We start from the raw sequence: 24,318 nt of genomic DNA, 5'->3' as shown, positions 1-24,318 counted from the left end.
ATCCGAACCTGGTATAGAAGATTCGGCCTAACCATTTGCAATCACTTTTTATTAAGTTTTGGACTAGTCCAATCTCAATATCATTGTTGAAGCGATCTGGAAATCTTTTCATTCGACAAAATTCGCTTAAATTAAGATATTTAAAACGCTACACAGTTGTTTAATTGCTTTGCAATAGTACTTGCAACGCAAACTTGCTTATAGCTTGATTTGTTTGCATCACCTACGATATCTACTGCTTATCCAATGATTTCTGCATAATTAACGGTTGGTGCAGTTGGTTTCTATCAATTACCATCCAAATTCACATTTCTGGTTATTCTTTTGATGAGTTCGCATATCTAACTAAAATCCCGGGGAGCAAATTAAAGATGGCGTGAGAGATAGAAATACCAAATATAAGAGGGAGCAATAAACTGAGCCAAAACAATCAATTTCCCTTACTAAACAATGTCAAGTGGCAACTAGAGTTCCCTCAAACACTTCATTACAGTAAGGTTACAGTAATAACTCGAGACTGTCTTGTCTTGTTTTGTTTTGGTGCTGCTATTGGGCTTTTGGGGTTGTTTATTCTTTGTAGTTGGTTTCAACTTGAAACAGTTTTTTTAATAATAAAATTCTTATTTATAAAAAAAAGAGATTAGAGCAACCCTCAGATTAGGGTTGCAAACTAGTGCTATAATATTGAAGCGTTCTGAGGAACTCTAGGCGACAATCGACAGCTGATATCCTTTCTATTCTCATGCTTTCCGGCTTAGCTGATCTGCGGATATACCCATAATCTATTGCAATATCTGCGATGGCTTTTGCAAGTAGAATCTCTAAAGGGTTACTCAAAGTTTCAGATGCTGAACCTAGTCAGGAATGTGTCTCAAGTGAAGGATAGAGATTAAAATTGAGGTGAGTGGCCACAACTCCATCAAACATGTGGTCTCTCATCTCCACAAGACCTATCCTTATCAACTTTTATCATGAATTTTGAAGCAAGGACATCATAGAATCATGCATGTAATTTGATTTGCAGCACACACACACACACACATACAGGTATATATGTCAGATTAATTAAAACTTTTCTTGGCTAAGAGCCTAAACCAAACTAGCTAGGAGTAAGGGGATAATAGCTAATTTAACAAACTAATTACAATTACCTAGCTTATATATAGATACATAATTTGCAGCAATTACCTAATTAGAAATTACAATATTTGAATAGGAAAGAAAATTATGAGATTAATTTCTGGTGAGAAAGTATCTTTGTACCTATCAGGAAGGTGAAAGCCAAAGAAATTGCAAGGACAGACAGAGAAAGATAGGAGGGTAGGCAGCCACTCAACTCTCCGTGATTCAAAACTTTTCATGTAACCTGCATTTGCGACTAGGTTCAATGCCACACCTTAATCTGATCAAATTCTCACGGACTTCGTGCAAATTTAGGATTGAATGCAAACAAAATTATGAACCAGGCCTCACTATAAATAGTAGGGCTAGTGGGCATTGGCCCATCAAGCCAAAAGCTGTGAGCATACATCAGGTGTCCCTTAGAGTTCCCCTGAACACTTCATTAGAGACTTTATTTGTCAAAGGAAGAAGTTTAACTCCCTACTGAAGTGTTTGGGGGAACTCCTGGGTTCAATTGATACTTACTATTATTAAGAGTGACAATTTGGTGGTGGCAATGATCTTAGTCTCTTGACTATCCAGGTAAAATCACAATCTCTAAACCCTGGGGGTGCTTGTTGATGTCTTCCTTTCACCAGCTTCCTCGTCAATTCTAGCTCTCTTCCATTACTAGGGTTTCTGATATTATTGTGGAGGGTGCTTGGTGCTGGCCTGAGTCATGCCCCTCTTAGGTTCTTTAACTCTTTCTCTCCTCGATGTCGGGCCTTCCCCAAATCGCCCTCGATGGCTCCTAGCATTTGATGGTGCTTTTTCTGTGAGATCTACGTTGTGGGCCTTATAGGCTCGGCACAATAAGGTCCCCTGATTTCATCTTATTTGGCATGGGTCTAGATTCCCCTCCTATGCGTTTATCCTATGGCTTGCTATTAGGAAATGTTTGTCCACTCTGGACCGGCTCAATCTCTATTTGTCATTCCCTAACCAATGTTATCTTTGCCAGGTTGCTCTAGATAGAGTGCTACAACTATTTGTTTTTTGCTTGTCCATTTTCTTGGCAGATCATCTCATAATTTAGACGTCAGGTGAAGTTTGCTTGGTTCTGGGGATGCTAGTCTAGTAGGATTTTCTAGACTGTGCATAGATGGCGTGAAAAATCTCCGTGGGCGGTGGCAGCTTGGATTACTCTTCAAGTGGCTATTTATTTCATCTGGCGTGAGCGTAATAATCGCTGCTTTAATAATAGTATGCGCTCTCTTTCTTAGCTTGCCTATCAGATCCAAACCTCTGTTTGGACTCGCTTGGCTTCGTTGTGCTTCTCTTGTACATTGCAAGGTATGGTCTTTGTCCATTTCTAGTGTTTATTGCCTTCTTGTTTAAGCTAGTCCTTTTTTTTATTCTTTTTTTTCTGTCATGTTGTATCTCCAGATGCTACTGATCTTCTTGTTTGTGACGATGGGGTTTCTGCAGGTTTGCTGGTTGAGGTCTCCCTTTGATCTTTTCCCTACCCTAGTGATCATCCTCAGTTGTTGCTTGCTTATGTTTCAGCGTTCATGCTCTCTTGCACCATGTTACTTTGGACTGGTTGTTGCTACTCTCCTCTTATCTAGACTTGTTGGTGTTCTTTTCTCTCTGTCTTGCATGTTAGCTGTTTTATTTTTAGTTTTGCTTCTTTCTTGTGTGGGGGTTTGTTTTGTTTCTTGTTTCTTAGTGAGGCTTGCCCCAGCTTGGTTTTGTAGACGCTTGTGAGTTTTTTTTTTCCTGTTAATATGTTTTATTTATACAAAAAAATTCACAATCTCTAAATAGCGATATAATCATATCACTTGCATTCTTTCTCTCTCTCTCTCTCTCTCTATATATATATATATATATATATGCACGTGTGTGTATTTCCTAAATGGAAATATTACGAGGAACCCTACAAACAAGTATAGCGAAAGACCTAAACCAACATATTGCAAAAGAGCCCTACAACATCAAAATATAGGCTTAATTGCAACGGGTAGCAAACAAAAAGCTGGACTCTAGATCTGAAGTGGCTAACTAATTAAACTGGATGATGCTCTAATTAACAAGGGCCAAAGAGAGCTTCTTGTAAACCATGATATTGCTTGTATAATAATAACATACAATTACAAATCATGCCCATAAACCGTAGAAACTCATATAAATCACATAATGTGATAAATAAATGCATACTTGAATCCATGAGAACTTTAAGTCATAAGGGAATTGCCGGTTATAAACAAAACACTTGGAATTTGATTTCTCTCTCTCCACACCAACCTTAATGATGAATGTAAAAATATAACTGTAATTTATTTTTTATATATTAGGTAAAGAGATGAACAAACTCTTATTTATAATAGTACAAGTAATCTCCCCTACATTTAGCATTTTTGCATCTCATCACATCGGAGTAGGTTGTCGTTGTCTGAGGAGTTGAGGAGGGGGCGTGATGACAATGGGTTGGCGGTGGTGATGCAAAGGCTTCCGTGATGAATGTAACTAGATGGTTTGAGGAAGAGGAGCATCTCATTGAAGAGTTGATTGGCGCTGGTTAGCTTCCTGAAGATTTCATCTACGACGAGTGCTTTTTGTGGGACGGTGATGTCAATGGAAATGGTGATTTAGAGTTTAAGTTGTTGCTGTTGGCTTTATGGCACCCTCCCATAATCTCACATCGGTTGGCAGTGGGTTGGGAGGGTGCACTTGATGTATATAAAGGGCTCACCCCCCTTTGAAAATATTCATCCCACAATTGTGTATTATCTCTTTCATAATTTCATTCATAATTTCATATTGTATTTCTCTCTTTGAAGTTAGTGAAATATTTTGGTGGTGTATGAGGACGTATGCTAAATTGATCGAACTTTGTTAATTTTTTTAGTGTTTTATTTATTTTTATATTTAATAATTTTGTCGGGGTATTATTTATGATATTTTTAATTTTAGGAAAAATTACCCAATTTTTCCAGCAGTTGCTTAATTTGGTTGTTGGCTTTTGTTGAGCTTCAGCTTTGGGTCCTAGGTATTTCTCATTCTTATTGGACCATTTGGGATGCCTACTTTATTTGGTGTTGAGTTTTCTGTGTTAGGTTGCTGCTAATTTCATATTTTTTTGCTTTTGTTGAGTCTTCAGCTTCAGACTTAGGCGCATGTCTCTTATTTGGCAAATTGATTTTGTATTAGCCATTTTTGGCTTGTAATGAAGAAAAAAAAAAAAGAAAAAAAAGCTTAACTTGGATACAGATAAAGCCGACCCTTGTTCTCTAATTAAATTACTTACCTTTTGGTACATATTTTTGTTTTGCATAGGGTTTCTCTTAGATTTAATTTATTATTATTATTACTATTTTTTCTGTTTTGGTACATATTCTTAGTTATTTTCCTTGTGGTGGGTTTAATTAAGCACGCAATTTTGATCGAGGCAGAATAAACTAAGTGCTGAGGACTCACTATATTGATTAGATATTAACAGATGATCAGTAGCCGCATTGCTCTTCTTGGAACGCTGCTATAGAGTTATCAATAGATTTTGACCATATAGGAGTGATATTAATTTGATGATGAATATAGGTCACTCTTAACTGTTGGTTCTTCTATTTGATATTTTCATATATTTTTGAACTCTAGTATAATAAACTTGACGATGGTCTAGGATTCAAAAAGTTCAAATCAGATGAATCAAGCTGTTTTTGTGAAGCTCGGATGGAAACTTCTCGATTACAAAGAAGGTGACCCAGCCCCTTTATGGATTCAGGTAATGAAGCAAAAAATACTTCAACAGGTCCCACCACCTTTTAGAGGCCAAAATGAAGCCATGCACATTGCGCTCTCCAATTTAGAAGATGCTGCTAAAATCAAAACAGGTTCTTCTTAAAGTGTTGGGCACCGGTGAATCCATCAAGGTTAACGTGGAAGGAAGATAAATTGGCTGGGCTTTAATTTTAATCAGGCCTCTGTTGAAGGTATCAAGATATGGTTCCCATGCCAGCTTTCCCTTCTTGTGATTCATGGACTTGGATTGATAGTTTAATTTCTAGTTTTAGCTCAAATCATCTTATCAGATTCAGCAGAATAGTAGGTTTGATAACGATTTTGGCCTTCCAATTTGGAATGATATTTGGACTCTAAAGCTCCACAGTAGACTGAAGATGATTACTTGGACGGTAGCAGCTAATGTTCTCCCCACCAATTAAAGAGGAGCTTGCTAAAAGATTTCAAGTCCAAGATGATAGATGATGTAAGGCCCACATTGAATCAGCCATTTGCCATTTCCTTCACTGCCCAGTTGCTAGAATTAGCTGGAGCCATTCTTGGAAAATGCAGTCGGACAGATGGCTTTTGGGGGGACATCCTCTCTTCTACAAAAACAATTAGCATTTAGTGCCGATTTTAAGCAATTATTGAAATAACTGTCGTAAATCATATTTTTTGCGACGATTTATAAACCACTCCAAAATTAGTGATTTAGCGACGATTTTTAAAATATTTAGCAGCAATGTAAAAATTAAAAAAAAATTAAAATTTTAATTTCTCCCATGGGCGGTCAGACCGCCCGCCGCCCGTGCCCAGACCCACGTGCGCCACGTGGTTGCATGTCCACGAGCCACGTGGCGATGTTGGAAATTAAATTTTTAGCCTTCCCTTCCCCAGTTTGGAACCCACGACCTCCCCTATGCACGTGCGTGCGTGAAATCATTTGATCTGCAAAGTTCTCTTATTATACAACCGCGCATATAAATTATATATTAATCTAACCACCATTTTTCAGAATTATATTTTATATTTTTTAATATAAATTAAAAAAATTAACTAATTTATTATTTTTAAAAGAATAAAGGAATAAATTAAAAATAAATTAATTGAATTAAATTAAATAAATTAATTGATTAAAAAATAAAAAAGATTTTATATATTTTTTAAAATTATTAAAATTTTGTTAAATTTCTTTTTATTTTTATTTTTTTAAATTAAAATATTTAATTAATTTTGTGAATACTTTAAATTAAATTTTAAATTTCTTTTTAAGATTTTAGATTTCTTTTTATTAATTTAATTTTTAATTATTTTCTTAAGTAAAATTTAAATTTTTAATAAATTTTGAGACAATGTTTCAAAATAGTCGCAAACGTTAATTTAATTTTAATTTTAAATTATTTAATTATTTTTTAATTTAGCAGTTCCTAAAAAATCGTCGTAAATGTTAATTTAATTTTAATTTTAAATTATTTAATTATTTTTTAATTTAACAGTTCCTAAAAAATCGTCGTAAATATTAATTTAATTTTAATTTTAAATTATTTAATTATTTTTTAATTTAGCCGTAGTTTTGGAAAATTGCTGCTAAATTAATTTTTTAATAAATTTTGCTGCGGTTCTAAAAAATCGCCGCAAATGTTAATTTAATTTTAATTTTAAATTATTTAATTATTTTTTAATTTAATGGTAGTTTCTCAAAAATCGTCGCAAAATTAAATGTTTTAATAAATTTTATAGCGATTTTGAAAAATCACCGCAAAATATTAAAAAAATCGCCTCTAAAAACGTATTTTGCAAACCGTCGCAAAAAAGTCATGGCAAAAAATCAATTTTTTTTTTGTAGTCACACAGGTTCTATGTCATTATTGTCATAATACCTTAATTATTATTCCTAGGAAGGAGGATAGGAACAGTTTTATAAAGTTTGTAGCCATTCTATCGGAGAAGATCTGGAAGGTGAGGAATCATGTAAAGTTTAATCAGGAAGCTTGGAATCTAACTCAACTTGTGAATTATATCTAGGTTCATGCAGCTTCTAAGAATTGTTACATGGGCATTAACAAACAGAGCTGGATTAGCCCGACCCATGGGGTTATCAAGGCGAAATGTTGATGTGGCGTTTGCAAATGGTATGGCCTATGATGTGGCGAGAGATTATTGGGGCTCTGCCAGTGTTTTCCCTTGCAGCGGAAGCCTTTCGTTGCTAGAGAAGCTTTGAATATTATGACTGAGAATAAACAGTTAATTTGACGAAGTCCTTCTAGCTAGTTCTTGAATCTGATCACTCCATGCAGCTGGTCTCTCTTCTCTTCTAAATGGTTCACCTGCGTTCCATTCTCCTAAAACACCAGTCCTGGATTGCTGCTCATATATTAATGGATCAGCCAATATTAATTGCTGCCCGCCTGCTTGCTAAGTGGGCTAAAAGGTCCAAATTCTTTGGGATCCTTCCAAGCAATAGCTAGATTACCTCATGAAGTAGGTCATCAGTGTTGCGTTGACCAAGCGGCTTGTAAGGCTCTCCCGTTGCTTTGGCTGTATTGCCTGTCCTGCTGCAGCTAGCTCGCAATTATCAGTTGTTCATGAGCTAGTTGGTGGTTCAAGTTTATTCTCTCTTTTTTTTTTTGGTAATTAACCTCCATAAACTCGACAGTTTTTGATCAGTTTAATGATTCAAATGTTAATGATTAATCTTGACTTGTTAGTTCATAAACATATTTGTCATAAGATGTGTGACATCTTCGCGAAAGTTCCCGGCATTCTTCAAAGATTAATTCGCTTCTCTTAATTAATGTCCTAGCTTTTTGCATAGATTTGCCTCTATGTTAATGAAATATATCAATGATAGTTAAGTAACTATTACATTTTAACTAACGTGGTAACTATTCTAAATAGTCCAATTCTTAGTTAGATATATTAGTGACCATTTAAATATGTCTATTTTTTTTGCCATTCAGAAAAATATATATACACATATATATGGTTACATTTTTTCATTAAAATAGATACCAAGAAGGGTAATAAAACTATTAGATAGTTAAAATTGTGATTATTCATAGAGGTTACAACTTTCTACATAGGGTACAAGCAAGTCTATAAACTAATAGAGTTTTTATTTGGTTCAAAATACCAAATCATAGTTCCTTATACCAAAATCGTATAGTTTATATAAAGGCTTTTAATGTTATACAAAATTAATGCACTTCATATTCTATATAGAAGAGCATTGAAACTCTTAAGATGAGCTGCAAAACTAAAAGTAAATTAAAAGAACTTCATCTTTCTATATATGTTCTTCTCTACTTTTTGACTTGTACATCTTTAAGCCAAACAAAATAAATTACAAATAGGCCAGTTAAACAACTTTAATATAATTTGTTTACTTAGTAAAAAATAAAAAATAAATTAGAAACAAATAAAGAGTGAGAAACTAATTTAATACTAATAAATTTTAATAAAAGATATTTAAGAAAAGAAAAAACAGTTAGAAGAAGCGATATTAATGAGCCTTTAGTATGAAGTGAACCTAAGAGTTCCCCCAAAAACTTCATTGGGGAGCATGAGTTACCCCAAGAAAGAGTCCCCATTGAAGTGCTCGGAAGAACTTTAGGGTACACCTAATTCTGTACCTCTCCAATTTCTCCAATCCTACCTGGTTTGGTTTCTTGGAGATGAGGTTAGCTCTCAAAATTAAAATTAAAGAAACAGCAAGAAATGAACCTGGCCATAAAAGTTGGTCACATAAGGAGAATCTGATCGTGGGCATGCATTATCCCCTTCTTTGTCTTCCACTGTCCTGTCTAGGACTTTTCAGTTTCAGCTTTAGCTTTTCTTACAGGCAAGGGACTGTTATGGCCATAAAACTGACATTCACAGCCAAATGCAGACCCAAATTAAAACTGCGCGCAGTAGTGGCAGTCGACCAAGTCTACATCATATTGCCAAAATCTGTGCCCACATGATCTCTTGGCCCACAAAGATTTTCAACTTAATTAAAAACAGAAGAAGAAGAAGAAGATAAGATGATGGTGATGATACGACCACGACGATGAATATTCATATCCATATAAACAGGCCTTCAAGCTGTGTATCCAAGAGTGACAAGTCTCTAAATTTGAATCGAAATCACTAATTATACCACAGTATAATCACTAAAAAGCTTGCAGATTAGACCTTAAGTATATCTCATTAAACTATATATATGGTTCATTTCTTCTCTGCAACCAGAACTCTTAGGGTTGGACGATATAAATGGTCTCTTAATTAAGTAGTGTCTAATATTGATCAAGAGAAGCAGATGATCATGATAGACATTAAAACTTTATATGGAACTAAAGTAGTGGACCATCAGACTTCACAGAATTAGTTGCAGATGGTACGCTCAGTTGGATCACATGACGACTCGATCACTCAACTTGCTATATATGCGATTATCTTCCTCAAGTTTCATGGGACCCAACATTAATTAATATCCGACAGCAGCTTTAATTTATCTGGACAAAATTTTGCATTTTTGCTCCTTGAGGACTTAAATATATATTAAGGCATATATATATATATATATAATCAAAATTAAAAGAGTATTATAATCAAAATTAAAAGTAGTGGACTTAAATTCCGATAGCAGTATACTACAACACCGTCGTCGCCTTCATCTCCATTCGCCAACCCTCCCGTCCTTCTCCTTCATCTCCAACTTAATTAGGTATATTTGGGTTCTTCCTATATAATCTCATGCAATCCATCTTTCTTCGACTTGCATTGATTTTGAGTTTGCCTTTATTCAAGAACTGGCGGCTTAGTTGGAGGTTGCTTAGTTCAGAGCGCCCCGCCCCTCCCCTCCCTGCTAAGCCAATTTTTATGGGAGATTGCACTTAAAGAGTTTTATCTCTCTTAATGATTTCGGGTGTCCTGACTTTACTCTCCGTCCTATTAAAACGAGAAATGGGGTAAAAACACTTATTTTGTCATAATACAAGATCAGGTATTGGGGTATAGAGTTTGAGATGGAGTAATTATCAGAGTACTATTCATCTAGATTGAAAATGGGTTTTCAGTGCACTTTTTCATTGTTCAATAAAAAAGTGCCACTTAGCCTGAGATGTCCACTTAATAGTATTATTCTAATTGCCAACCCTTAAATTCAAAACTTTAAATTATTTATTCAAGGTTTAGCTATGGGATTACTATATATATAATGAGTTAGAGAATAGCAATATCTTTACTTGATTATAAAGTACAATTCATATTCCAAAAAGATCTTTCTTTTTTGTGTAATAGGTATATGAGAAAGATAAACTAATTAATTCATTACAAAAGATGCTACCTTGGTAAAATTCTTTTGGCTGTCTTAAGATTCCTTCTCTATTGCAAAAAAAAAAAAAAAAAAAAACATTTTTTTTATTGCCTTCTCTTTTATCATTTACTCAACAAAAAAATATTACAAAAATGAAAAAAAATATAATATAATATTTTTTCTATAAGAAATCGTATATTAATAGAAAAAATCACAAAACCCCAACAGTATGATAGGGCATACCTCGAGCAACCATGAAATCGAGCAACCATGAAAAAAGAATAAATTCAACACATGTAAAACACCAGAAACAAACCAAAACTGAAGACAAAATATCCTCACAACATATTCACTTATTAAAAAGAAAAGCTGGAGGTAGACAAATTAAAATTAGATCCTGGATTATCAAACCTACTTCACTAGAACCCTTATTAGCTCTCGTAAAGGCATTCTTCTTCTTCCTTTCTTGCTTCAATTAGGACTTGGATTTAATTGAAATACTCATTGAACTTGAACTATAGTACTGTCAGATTCCGAAACAACATCCTCCTCTCTACCCCTTTTACAATATTTCTCCATATCCATCTTTGCCTCATCCACGCATTCTCCATCAATTGGAAGATTCAATTCTCTAAGAAAATGAATATCCATAGTCTCCGCCACAAGAGAACAAAATGTAATATTTAGGAACTACATTCTTAAACAATCCGACATGACAATTCCAATTAGGTCTAATTAATTATTTACAGCCACCTTTTCCTAAGAGTTTTTTTTTTTTCAATCATTTTGAACTGGTCGGAACTCATCGTTTTTTTTTGTTTTTGTTTTTTTTTCCTGAGAATTCAAGCTCATCGTTGTTGAAGCCATTGTCCCATATGTTGTATTTTTACCTTTATCCACTCGCTTCATGTACTGTCTATAATCATGCATGCCAACTGCATCAACATCCATGCAACAACATCATCAACACCATTGGCCTCGATCTCGCAGAGTCAATGTGAAATCGACCGAAAAGTTCACCAAATTTACGTTTCTATTCTATAAAAACTGATAAGATGCCCAGAAACTGTTTTTTGAAATTTAGACAAAAGAAAAAAAAATTATTCCCAAGTGCACAGATGTGTAACTTGTTTATTAATTATGTTGCCACAGACAGCCTCCATATAACTTTATTGGTCTGCATCACATCAATGTCTCCATTGTTAATTATCAGTGATTTCTGCATAATTAACGCTTGGTGCAAATAGCTTGTGTCAATTACAATACAAATTCACACTTTTAAACCCCAGATTAGCCTTCTTTGATCAGTTCGCATCTAAAATCTTGAGGAGCAAATATGATGTTAAGAATATGATGAGAGAAAAAAAAAGCATATATAGAATTATCAAAGAGAAACTTACTCTTCATTTTGAAAATAGGCAATTCTGATCAATGGGTATCCAGTAAACTGAGCCAAAATCATCATCAATATTTACTCTTGCCACCTAAGCAATGTCAGATGGCAACCAGAGTTCCCCCAAACACTTCAGTACAGTAAGGTCAGGGCTTCCCTCAGTTTAGGATTGCGAAGAGTCCTAAAATATTGAAGTGTTCAGAGGGAACTCTAGGAAACACCTGACAGCTGATCTTCTTAATTTCTCTTCTCTTGCTTGCCTGGTTAGCTGATTGATCTATATATAGATACAAGCACAATCTATTACAAGATATATGATGTCTTTTGCAAGTAGAATCTCTCAAGTGTTACTTGACGTTTCAGATTTTTGAACCTAGTCAGGATTGTGTCTCAAGTGAAAGATAGAGAATAAAATTGGGGTGAGTGGCCACAACTCAATGAACCATGTGGTCTCATCTCACAAGACCTATCCTTATCAAGTTTTGTCATGAATTTTGAAGCAAGGACATCATAGCATCATGCATCTATATATAATTTGGTTTGATTTGCAGGGCATTACCTTAAAAACTTTTCAAAATCTGAGAGCCCAACCAAACTGGCTAGCTAAAGATAAGGCTGCTATTATCTAGCTTTTATGGAGCACAAAAAGTTTCATTTGTATTTACGATATTGAATGGATAAAAAAAAAAAGAAAGTTGCGAGATTCCTAGGGGGGGATTATCTTTGTAGCTATGAGGAAGATGAAAGGGAATCCTCACAACACAAGCTTTCATCTAACCGGCATTGTGACTAGGTTCACTGCCACACCTTAATCTAATATAATTCTCCATCTTTATTTCTTACAGACAAATTAAGAACCCAACTCATTATAAATACTAGGGGTAGCTGCAGGCATTGGCTCATACCAAGCCATCAGCCAAAGTAGTAAGAGTGAGAACATGCATTATCCGGTGCCCCCTAGAGTTCCCTTGAACACTTCAATGGGGATTCTCTTTCTGTCAAAGAAAGAGGTTAACTCCCTATTGAAGTGTTTGGGGGAACTCCTGGGTTCACTTGATACTATAATCAAGAACGGTGATTTGGTGGTGACGATCTTAATCTCTCGGCTGTTCTGGCAAAATTGCAGTCTATCTATGACAGTGTTGGGAACTGCAAGTTTTTAAGGTGTACGAGTTATGTTTTTTTATTTTTCAGATTCTTGATTAAAATTTTCAGTTACATATGTTGTCTATATTAGTTATTTTCATCAGTTGAATTATGTCTTTTGCTTTTGTTCATATATATTTTCTTCTTTTGCTAATTAATATATATATATATATTTCTAGTTCGTGTCGGGTTTAGGGTTTAGCAACATTGCTCTTCAGAAATGTAGCAGTAGTTATATATATTTTTTGTTTTTGCTAATAAAAGTTTTGATCAACAATAAAAGAAACAAGGCTGGAAACCTATATAGAGCAATCATTTGAAAACAAGAAGAAGAGCTTCTAAAGATAACAAAAGGATTATAGCAAGAAGGAAAACAAACAAGGTCACCTCAAAATATTTGGATTGCTTCCTGATGAACAGCTTCAAGACGCACTATGGCTGAATTGGGAGTAACGGGTGAGACCAACAACGGCAAGACTCCATGTTTAAGGGCTAAATGAATTAGCTTTTGATTCCCTTGGAAGGTGGAAAAATGATTCAACAAGGCCGCAGCAAATGGGAATCAAGACAAAGTCTCCATTCCCACGAGAGTAGCAAAGCCCCATAGGAGAATTACTTTGTACATTCCAGCTTCATCAGCGTTCCTTATTCCAGAGAAGTGATGCAAATGGTCTATGAAGATCATACCCAACAAACATCGATTTGTGTCGTGGAGAGGGATTTGCGCTAAACTTTCACTAGATCTGAGAACCGAAACTGCACGTAGATAAAGCCAATATATGCAACCATGCCCCAACTCCAAGAGACCGAGGGGATGGAGGATGCAAATGAGAGGGTGAGACTGGCGAAGAGAGGGGAAGGGTGAGGGAAGTAGCGAGCAGGGATTTTGGGGAAAACTAGGGTTTTAGCCAAACGATATTGGGGAAACAAAAAGGAGAAGGGATGGCTGAAGGTAGTGTAATAGATGAGATGGGTGGTGAAAGGAGGCAACAACCGCCGCAACGACGACGACGTCGAGACATTAATGCAGCGGCGGCTAGGGGCCATATATATATATATATATATCTCAAACAGAATATGTTAAAGAGGCAATCCATGTGTGTTTTTGAATGTTAGGCCTCTGTGTCTTTTTTCGCTTAGCAAAATCAACGGAGAGAACAGAACAAACCCTAAAAACAAAATCAAGAAGGGGCAAAAAGAGAAACAACTAGATCGAGCTGCCACATAATTGAATAAAATTCATATAATTAAAAGACTCGCTAGAGCAAAGGACAAGGTTTAGCTAGCGCACCTGCCTGTTCTGCAACTGCTTGCAGCAAATGCTTGACTTGCAAAGTAGAAACTATGTTGGATCTTCATTGCCTAGTCACAAGCTCATGAGATGCAGTGTTCGCACATCTTCCTTGGTGCTTTGATATGGATGGGATCCAAGGAAATAGTCTGTTTTTGGGCTTCTTTTCTAAGGGCAACAGTTATATATATTATTCTATATGTGCTCTATTTGACCATAGACTTTGCATTGGGGTTGATGAAAGTTGCAAATCCAATGCTGAAAATCATCACGTTTTGTTTTGAGTTGCCTAGCTAGGCCTGTTTGGTTTCAGTTCCCATTTGTTGGATTTATTTCTATCTTGGGGTTTCTTGTATATTTTGTCACGGGTTGTTTTTGCTTATGGCCATCTAATCTTTGGCTGGTCTGTTAGACAAGGTTTGTGTTGGTTGGTCTCTTGAGCTACATAACCTATAAGTTGATCACAGTTATTTCCTGATATTTGGAATTCCTTGTTTGGGCTGCCCTCTTTGTGTAATATTATTTATCTACCCCATGGCTAGGGTATGTATATATAATATTATATATATATATATATGTTAATCTGACATATATATCTAACTAGAGAATGATCGATGTGATTTTGTGATTTCATGCTTGGTGTTAGTGTCTCTTGTGTTTTCTTTTGCCTTATTATTCTGAGGTTGTGTTCTGTTCAGTTATGTCCGGTGATTATCCCAACAAATTAGTCATATCTTTTTTGGATGCTTCCAGTGTTTATTTTTTGACTTTTGTATATGTTTATATTTTTATTTGGTCCAAAGGGTGATTGATAGTGTTTTTTCCCTGGTTTTTGATGGTCTGGAGTATGCCTTGGTCTTCGGTTGTAATTGCTTTGGAGTTAGTTTTTTTCCTTTTCTAAAATTCTTACTTAAAAAAAGAAGATATATATATATATATATATATATTTAGCTAGCTAATTAAATCCCAGCTTAATCTATGATGATTGATTCGACATTAAAAGTGATCAATTTAATCATCGCTCTATAAGCTATATATATATGTAAGATACATAATACATAAATGGACACACAACAAATTCTTGCATAAATTAGAGTTTCTAGTGGTGTGGAGAACAAACCAAATGTTTCTTTCTGCTAATTAAGCAGTACTTCGTATGCATATTCTTGAAAGGAAGTAGAGCTAGCTAGGTTTATATATGATTTTTCCTTTTGTAAGTGTATTAGTTAGATTTGTTGAGTCAACAATTGGGTAGAAAAGTCCCTTTTCATATTAGGGTTTGTAGTTGCATAATTTAAAGTTGATAATATTAGGGTTCATAGTTGCATGACTTAAAATTAATCTATACTCAACTGATCATTTGTAAAATGTATACTAAACTAAATACCAACCTTTTCAATTAACCTAACAAATTAAAAAAAAAAAAAAACTCAACCTTTTCTCTATCCATATACATGCATGTATCTTTTATTTTCTATCCCATATTAGGGAAGATTGAGAAATAAAATTATATTTATGATATATGTGTAGACATTTAATTCAGTGCGTATAGACTACTCCAAATATAGACAATACACCTCACCTTGAATTACTTGGGACAACCAATGGATGGATTCGATTCATATTTGATCCAAATTTGACCCCTTAAAACTAACTCCAGTTTATATAAATTGTACCCAAATTGAATAACTACTTTATGCATAATGATCTTTTGTCCAAAAATTGGAGATTGATTGAAGATCCAATAGTGTATTTAATCCCATTAATTTACCCCATTTGAACTCTAATCGACCCTCAATTTTCGAACAACAAATTATTATCTATTCCATAAATGGGGATATCTACTCTACCCCCCAAAGTGATATACTTGATATGAATGTATCTTTGGGGCAGAGATTGGGCTTAGATGGACATTGGACTCAAGGCCGAACCCGACTGTTATAGGATTTGGGTATTCAGTTGTATGCCCATAGAATATTGGACAGCATGGCCCAACTGAATGGAAAATTTCAAACTCACTTCAATTACAACTTAGTGTGTTTCTCGATAGTTTTTTGCTTCACAACTGAGAAGGTTTTTTTTTTTTTTGGTTTGGACCACCAGCTTTATCTTTGAGTTGAGCTTGAGACAATGCTTGATGATTACCCTATTAATGCTGAACATATTGAATGGTTGTCTTGTGAACAAATCTACATACTCGTGAAGCAATTGCATAATTTATGATTTAGTTTTGAAGGACAATGCTGCTCTGATTTTCACAAGCTTTCCTAGTTCCATCTCGTTAAGTGGTAATGGGATTAGCTCCTCTGCTAGTGTTGGGTGTTCGTACTCTTTGGACACCATAACTGCTTTCGATGGGAGACTACAATCCCTTGCATCGTTTGGGTCTCCGATTATGATTCCCATACCCTTAAGGGGTAGAAACTTTATTTTTAGGTGAAAAGTAGAGGTCATCACTTCTGGTGCAGTGAGAGTTGATCTTTTGAGGATGACATTGTAATTACTTGGCTTTCGAATAGTGAAAAAATCTATCATAATTGTCCTCTACTTAGGTTCAGTCCCTACTGTAAGGGGCAATGTGATGATCCTCCCAAGAGTCATAGTTTGTTTATTGAAGCCAACCAATGAATCTAAAGGCTGTAGCTGTTTTGAGTCTAGGTTCAATTGATCAAATGCTTTGAAAATAGAATGTTGGTAAAACTACTAGTATCAGTAAGTATGCGGAATATCTTGAAATTGTTGATAACTGCCTTGTCAACAATTGCATCGTCGTGCAGTAGGGTAACTCCTTCAAGATCTTCATCAAAGAAAGATATCATGGAAGTGAAACTGGCCCAAGGTCTTTTCTCCACATGTAGAATCTTTTTGGGGGGCAAAGCCAATTATTTCTCTCTTCTTAGCCTTTATCTTATCAGGGGCCCTTCGTTGATGATGTGAATTACCCCTGCGTATTTTCTAGGTAGAGAGAATCTTTTGTTGAATCATGCTTTTCTTCTTATTCCCTTTGTCTCGTTTGCTACTCGACTACGGCATGCCAATAGCTTTCATGTCGTAGCAGGTTATTGTTGAAGTCAGGTTTTTCTAGATACTCCCAAGTTAGATTAGAATATTTGTAATGATATTTGGCTGTGGAGGGTTAGTAAAAAGGAATGGATGTCCTTGTTTTATGGAAAGTTTTTTGTAAGGGCTGCTAAAGGGAAAGTTGTAATAGGTATGGCCCCTCCTTAAATCATGGGATTATGTCTTTTGTGTATATATATCAGCAAGTATCAATGAGGCATTATCAAGTTCTGAAAAACAGAAAAGTGTGCTCCTTCCTTTCTATGCTATAATTCTAACAAATGGTATCAGAGCTGTCTTCTTGAGGGATCTGTGAGGAAAATTTTGAGAGTGTTTGTGAGGTGAGAGATCAAACACTTGAGAGAGTGAGATGGCTTCCAGCAATTTCCTAGGGACGGGTCCTCCAATGTTTACAGGAGAAAATTATCACATATGGGTGATAAAGATGAAGGCATACCTCAAGGCTTTAAATTTGTGGGATGCAGTGGAAGTAGGAGCAGATCCTCCGCCTTTGCTGCCTAATCCAACAATGGCTCAGATTAAGAATCATGAAGAACAGAAAGCTAAACAACCAAAGGTTCTCACATGCATTCATTCAGCACTGTCAGATGTTATCTTCACCAGAATAATGACCTGTGAAAGTCCTAAGGAAGCATGGGAAAAGCTAAGATCAGAATTTGAAGGAAGTGACAGGGTAAAGGCTGTTAAACTCCTAACTTTAAAACGTGAATTTGAAATGCTAAGGATGAAAGAAGGTGAAACGGTGAAAGATTATTCTGCTAACCTCATGGAGCTTGTAAATAAGATAAGGCTGTTTGGAGAGACTTATGAAGATAGTAAGGTGGTAGAAAAAATTCTAATCAGTTTGCCAGCAAGATTTGAGTCCAAGATTTCAGCCATTGAGGAATCTTGTGATCTCAAGACTTTAACAATTGCTGAGTTGATTAGTAAACTGCAAGCACAAGAGCAGAGAACAAGTATAAGGGAGGAAGAAGTATCTAAAGGGGCATTTCAAGCCAGGCATAAAGGGAAACAGCCTGCTAAAGACTTAAAACAGCCTACATCAAACAAAAGAGGTAAAGGAAAAGGTATTATGGGGTCCAAGGAATTTGGAAAAAATGGCAAGTTTCCACCGTGCAACACTTGTCAAAGGACCAATCATCTGGAGAAGGATTGTTGGTACAAAGGAAAACCTCAAATAGAATGCAGGTTTTGCAAAAAGCCTGGTCACATAGAAAGAAATTGTAGGGCCAAGCAAAGTCAATCTCAAGGTCAGTCCACACAACAAGCAAATTTTATAGATGAGCAGGAGAATGAATCTGCTAGTCTGTTTATGGCTTTCCAGGAAACACAAAACTCCTATAAGCAGACTTGGTTTATTGATACTGGCTGCACTAGTCACATGTCCAAAGATAAGCAGATTTTTTCCAATTTAGATAGGTCTGTGAAGACAAGAGTAAAGCTTGGAAATGGACAGGTGGTTCAAGCAGAAGGAAAGGGTTCAGTGGCAGTAAACACTAAGCAAGGTACTAAATACATTCATGATGTGCTATTTATACCTTGTTTAGCTCAGAATTTATTAAGTGTAGCTCAAATGCTTGCAAATGGGTACTCATTATCATTTAAAGGGAAATTCTGCTATATTTATGATCCTCATGATTGCTTGATTGCCAAAGTGGTTATGGTTAACAAGGCCTTTCCTTTAAACTGGAATGTTGTTGGTGATAGTGCTAATTTTGCAAAGATAGATGAATCTGTGGTATGGCACAGAAGGTATGGGCACTTTAATTTGGCTGCTTTGAAATATATGCAAGCAAATGATTTAACAAGGGACCTACCTGAAATCCAAGTGACTAGTGATGTGTGTGGTTCTTGTCAATTTGGAAAAATGCATAGACAAACATTTCCTGCTAGTGCAACATGGAGAGCTAATGAGAAATTAGAGTTAGTGCACACAGATGTTTGTGGACCAATGAGCACAGAATCATTAAGTCAAAACAAGTATTTTGTGCTCTTTATTGATGATTTCACTAGAATGACTTGGGTATATTTCTTGAGAAGCAAAGGGGATGTCTTTTCTGTGTTTAAGAAGTTTAAGACTATGGTTGAGACTCAAAGTGGATGCAAGTTGAAGGCTTTGAGATCTGATAATGGGAAGGAGTATACTTCTCATGAATTTGAGAGGTTTTGTGCAGATTTGGGTGTTAGTCATCAACTAACAGTGAGCTACTCACCACAGCAAAATGGAGTTTCAGAGAGGAAGAACAGAACTGTTGTGGAAATGGCAAGGTGCATGATGGTGGAAAAGAATTTGCCTTTGAATTTCTGGGCAGAGGCTATTCATACAACAGTGTATTTACTCAACAGGCTGCCTACTAGATCAGTGGATGGGAAGACTCCAGTGGAAGCTTGGTCAGGGTTAAAACCAACAGCCAAACACTTGAGGACATTTGGTTCAATTTGCTATGTCCATGTGCCCTCTGCAAAGAGAAGCAAGCTAGATCAGAAGGCTGAAGTGGGAATTTTCTTGGGCTATTCATCCATGTCAAAAGGCTACAGGATTTATAATATGCAAAGTCAAAAAGTTTATGTGAGCAGGGATGTGGTGATTGATGAGTCTCTACATTGGAATTGGGACAAAGGTCTTGCTGAAAAAGACACAGTTTTCTTGCAGAAAACTGAAGGGAAATCTAATTCACCACAACTTTCTGTTTTGACTTTTAGAATGAATTCTGACAAGGCTGCTGATTCCCCTCCTGATTCTCCTATTCTCAAGACAAAATCATTGTCTGAGGTATATGAGAAATGCAATTATGCAGCCTTGGAGCCTTCCTCCTTTGCTGAAGGAGTAAAGTATGAAGAATGGAGATTGGCAATGCAGGAGGAGATTGATATGATAGAGAAAAATCATACTTGGCAGCTTGTGGACAGACTTGAAGTAAGAAATGTGATAGGGGTGAAGTGGATTTTCAGGACAAAGTTGAATCCTGATGGCTCTATTCACAAGCACAAGGCTAGACTTGTTGTCAAGGGATATTCACAGCAAGCTGGTGTAGATTATGGTGACACGTTTGCACCAGTTGCAAGGCATGAAACTATAAGGTTGCTATTAGCTTTGGTTGCTAACTTGAAATGGGAAGTGTATCACTTGGATGTAAAGTCAGCATTCTTGAATGGTGAGCTGCAGGAGGAGTTATTTGTTGAGCAACCAGAAGGGTTTCAGGTTTCAGGGATGGAGCACAAGGTTTACAAGTTACAAAAGGCTTTGTATGGCCTGAAACAAGCTCCTAGAGCCTGGTACAACAAAGTAGACTCATACCTGCTGCATTGTGGTTTCACAAGAAGTGAAAATGAAGCTACACTCTATGTTAAAAGGTTTGAAACTGGAGAATTGTTAATCTTATCTATCTATGTTGATGATATGTTAGTAACTGGAAGTAATTCAAGGCTAATTGCTGAATTCAAGAAGGAAATGGAAGCTGTATTCGAAATGTCAGACTTGGGGCTTATGACCTACTTTCTAGGGATGGAGATTAGCCAATCATCGGCTGGCATCTTCATTTCCCAAAGAAAGTATGCACTTGATTTGTTGAAGAAGTTTAATATGGAAAGGTGTAAATCTGTTGCTACACCTCTGGCTCAAAATGGAAAGCTGTCAAAAGCAGAAAAGGGTGAAGATGTGGATCCTAGCCATTATAGAAGTTTGGTGGGAAGCCTCTTGTATTTAACTGCTTCAAGACCAGATATCATGTTTGCAGCAAGTGTGTTGTCTAGGTATATGCAATCACCTGGTCAGGTTCATTTAGGGGCAGCTAAAAGAGTCCTAAGGTATGTCAAAGGTACTTATGATTCTGGAATTTGGTATACAACAGCAGAAAATGGAAAGCTGCAAGGGTTTTCTGATAGTGACTGGGCAGGATGCCTTGATGACATGAAAAGCACCACTGGTTATGTATTTTCTATGGGTTCAGGAGTTTTTTCATGGGTTTCAAGGAAGCAAGATGTTATTGCTCAGTCAACTGCAGAAGCAGAGTACATAGCTGCTGCTGCTGCTGCTAACCAAGCCATTTGGTTAAGGAATGTTTTGACAGATTTGTTTCAAACTCAACAGGAAGCTACTGTCATTCAAGTTGACAATAAATCAGCCATTTCAATGACTAAAAATCCAGTGCAACATGGGCATACAAAGCACATAAATGTCAGGTTTCATGCCATCAGGCAAGCTGAAAAAGAAGGTAAAGTGCAGCTGATTCATTGCAGCTCAGAAAACCAACTTGCAGACATTATGACTAAGTCACTTGCAGCTGGAAGGTTTGAAGATTTAAGGGTCAAACTGGGAGTCTCCAAGAAAAATCATGAGGAGGAGTGTTGAAGTCAGGTTTTTCTAGATACTCCCAAGTTAGATTAGAATATTTGTAATGATATTTGGCTGTGGAGGGTTAGTAAAAAGGAATGGATGTCCTTGTTTTATGGAAAGTTTTTTGTAAGGGCTGCTAAAGGAAAAGTTGTAATAGGTATGGCCCCTCCTTAAATCATGGGATTATGTCTTTTGTGTATATATATCAGCAAGTATCAATGAGGCATTATCAAGTTCTGAAAAATAGAAAAGTGTGCTCCTTCCTTTCTATGCTATAATTCTAACAGTTATCAATCTCCCTTTGTAACTCGTGACAATCATCTACGTGATGTCCTATTATCTAATGGAACTCACAATACTTGGTCAAATTTAACTTTAAACCTCTTGTATTATTCCTAACAGGCTATCAAAGTCATCAATCTTCGCTTATTTCTACAAGGACTTGTTTTTCAAATCAATAGAGTTATCCCTTCTTTAATCTATGGTGTTTCAATTGAGGGGGTTGTCTTATTTCTTTTTAGGCTTTTTGGAGTTAGTCTGGGCACCTCTCCTAGATTGTTCCTTAACTCGACATTGATATAATGTTATGATCGAACATACAATTAATTCATCAACATCTTTGTAGGATTTTTCAATAAGGAGAAGCCAAAACTAGTGTCCTTGAGCTCATTAGAGATCGCTATAATTGCTAATGTATCATCTACCTTGTCAATTTTAGAAGCTATTGTTTAAAACTTAATCCATATATATGCTACTTTATTGCTTCTCCATGCTTACACTTGAAGAATAACCGAATTGGATTTCACAAGACATTGATTTTCTTGAAACCTTTCAACAAATTAATATTCCAACTAGGCGAATGCATCAATTGCCCTCGGCAAGTGTCATACTAGTCTCAAGTTCTTTAATGAAAAGCTTGGGCAAAACCTTGACGAAGCATTGCATCCAAGACCCCTTTTCCCTTTATATCGTCTTGATAGAGACATATATGTTTTATAGAGTCTTCAATTCTAAAGAATTTCTTTACACATTAAGGGCAAGTTTATTAAGTACATGGTGAGATAGAGGCATCATACTTGATTAAGTCATCCATATATATATGCTTATCCTAGATACTTCCATATTATGCATTATCTCATAAAATTTCTTGTTTTTTCATGCTCCTACTCACGAAGTGGCTCTCACTTGTGATCTTAATATTCTTTTATTCGATTTTCATTACTTTGTGTTCGAGAATAGCTTTATCAATTACAACGATCCTAGCTTTATTGCATTTGACATTCATCACTTCGAGTGCTTGAGCGACTTTACAATTGTGGTTAACCTAATTTTCTTGCCTATATTCTTCGTGATTGTTATTTTGATCATATGGAAGTAATTGTTGGGGTGGAGTACCCTTTTCCGTGCCACTATTTATTGATATTTTTTTGTTCATTGTCACCATATTGGTTTGGTCCCCACTAATGTTGTTTGGGAGATTGTTATCTCTACTGCTACACCTTGATTGACACGAGCCTAGTTACCATGTCCTGTGTTATTACTTCCACTCTAGTCGTTGTTAATAAGGATTTGGATTTGTTTCCTGATCATGATCTTAATTATCTAATTATTTTGAGTAGCCCCGCAGATCCAAGGCTTCAGGATGATTGGCTAGTTGTTGTTCTTCATGATGTGCTTCACTTCAAAATTGGACAAATGGTCTTTGATGACAGGTGGGTGCTTGGCTGGGTCACCTTCCATCTCGCTAAGTTAGAGAAAAACCTTTGTTTCCCATAGATGCCCCCAAATTAATAATGAGTTGACTGCCAGTTGGTTGAATTTATACGATTATTCGATACTTCGACCATGCATGTGGAATATTGCTGAGATGAGTTGCATAGATGGAAAATAAGAAAAATTGGCCAGGGCTCGATTAAGACAACACCACTCTGATGCTAAGAGATTTGAGATAATTGAAAGAAAGCTATGGAGACTGTAATGAATATAATATTCTTAGGGGTTAATATATAGCAACCAAAAATCAAACCTTATCACATTTTTTCAATTTAATCCAAACGTTTCAATTTTGGTAATTAACTCTCAATTTGGTCGATTCATTGCAATTTTATTCGTGACCCAAATCCGATTCAAGAGGCGTGTGCGCTCTCTAAAATGACACGTCACCTGATATTTTAAAACATTTGAATAGGTCCCATGTTGACATAAGTGTGAAAAAAATAAAATGATATGTTAAATATATGTATATATATGTGTTATATATATATATATACATACACACACAAAGAAGGAACGAGTAGGGGATGGAGTGACGGCAATGGCGACGAAGGAAGAACCTAGCATCCAACTTCCAGAATTAGACTCCAAATTGATCGGATATCTCACCTCAAGTTTGGAGTCCAGTTTCTAGCTTTCAAATATCTCCAAATTAACGAAAGAGGAACCAAGCTTCCAATTTCTGGTCATTATTCAAATTGATTGGATATCTCACCTCAAGTTTGGGGCAAAGATAGAAAGAAGATACAGAATCGGACCGGGCAAGCGGTAGTGAACCCAACTTCTAGCTTCCAAATCGGCTACTGCCTCCAGCCCAACACCATCGTCTCATTCTCCTTCTTCGTCGTTGTCTTTTCATCCCCTACCTACATCTTTTGTGTGTATGTGTATATATATATATATTTATTTAACATGTCATTTTATTTTTTCCAAGTATATCAATGTGGGACCCACTCAAATATTTTAAGATATCAAGTGGCGTGCAACATCAGCAGACACACATGCCTTTTGAATCGAATTCAAGTCGTAGATAAAATTACAATTAATAAACTAAATCAAGAGTTAATTGTCAAAATTAAAAAGTTTGGATTAGATTACAAAAAAAAAAAAAGATA

At 35.9% G+C, this 24,318-nt stretch overlaps 2 long non-coding RNA genes across 5 annotated transcripts; one reads left to right on the top strand and one right to left on the bottom strand.

Annotated features, from left to right (window-relative positions):
- The first annotated feature begins 1,423 nt into the window (after nt 1-1,423).
- Nucleotides 1,424-2,729, top strand: LOC127796537 (uncharacterized). Of its 3 annotated transcripts, none has more exons than XR_008022020.1 (2): nt 1,424-1,704; nt 2,205-2,729. It is a non-coding gene; the product is annotated as an uncharacterized LOC127796537 (long non-coding RNA). The 3 variants fall into 3 exon arrangements; XR_008022018.1 differs by having other exon boundaries at nt 2,181-2,729; XR_008022019.1 differs by having other exon boundaries at nt 1,796-2,729.
- Nucleotides 2,730-10,810: 8,081 nt separating this feature from the next.
- LOC127796331 (uncharacterized) lies at nt 10,811-14,406 on the bottom strand. 2 transcript variants are annotated; one of them, XR_008021980.1, is made up of 2 exons: nt 13,110-14,406; nt 10,811-11,853 (listed from the first exon to the last, which is right to left on the bottom strand). It is a non-coding gene; the product is annotated as an uncharacterized LOC127796331 (long non-coding RNA). The 2 variants fall into 2 exon arrangements; XR_008021981.1 differs by having other exon boundaries at nt 14,014-14,406.
- Nucleotides 14,407-24,318: the final 9,912 nt, after the last annotated feature.

This window comes from Diospyros lotus, chromosome 3 (assembly GCF_014633365.1).
Source record: "Diospyros lotus cultivar Yz01 chromosome 3, ASM1463336v1, whole genome shotgun sequence".
NCBI classification, from domain to species: Eukaryota; Viridiplantae; Streptophyta; class Magnoliopsida; order Ericales; family Ebenaceae; genus Diospyros; species Diospyros lotus.
The sequence above is the reverse complement of the archived record's forward strand: the minus strand, read 5'-3'. Positions and strand labels throughout refer to the sequence as shown.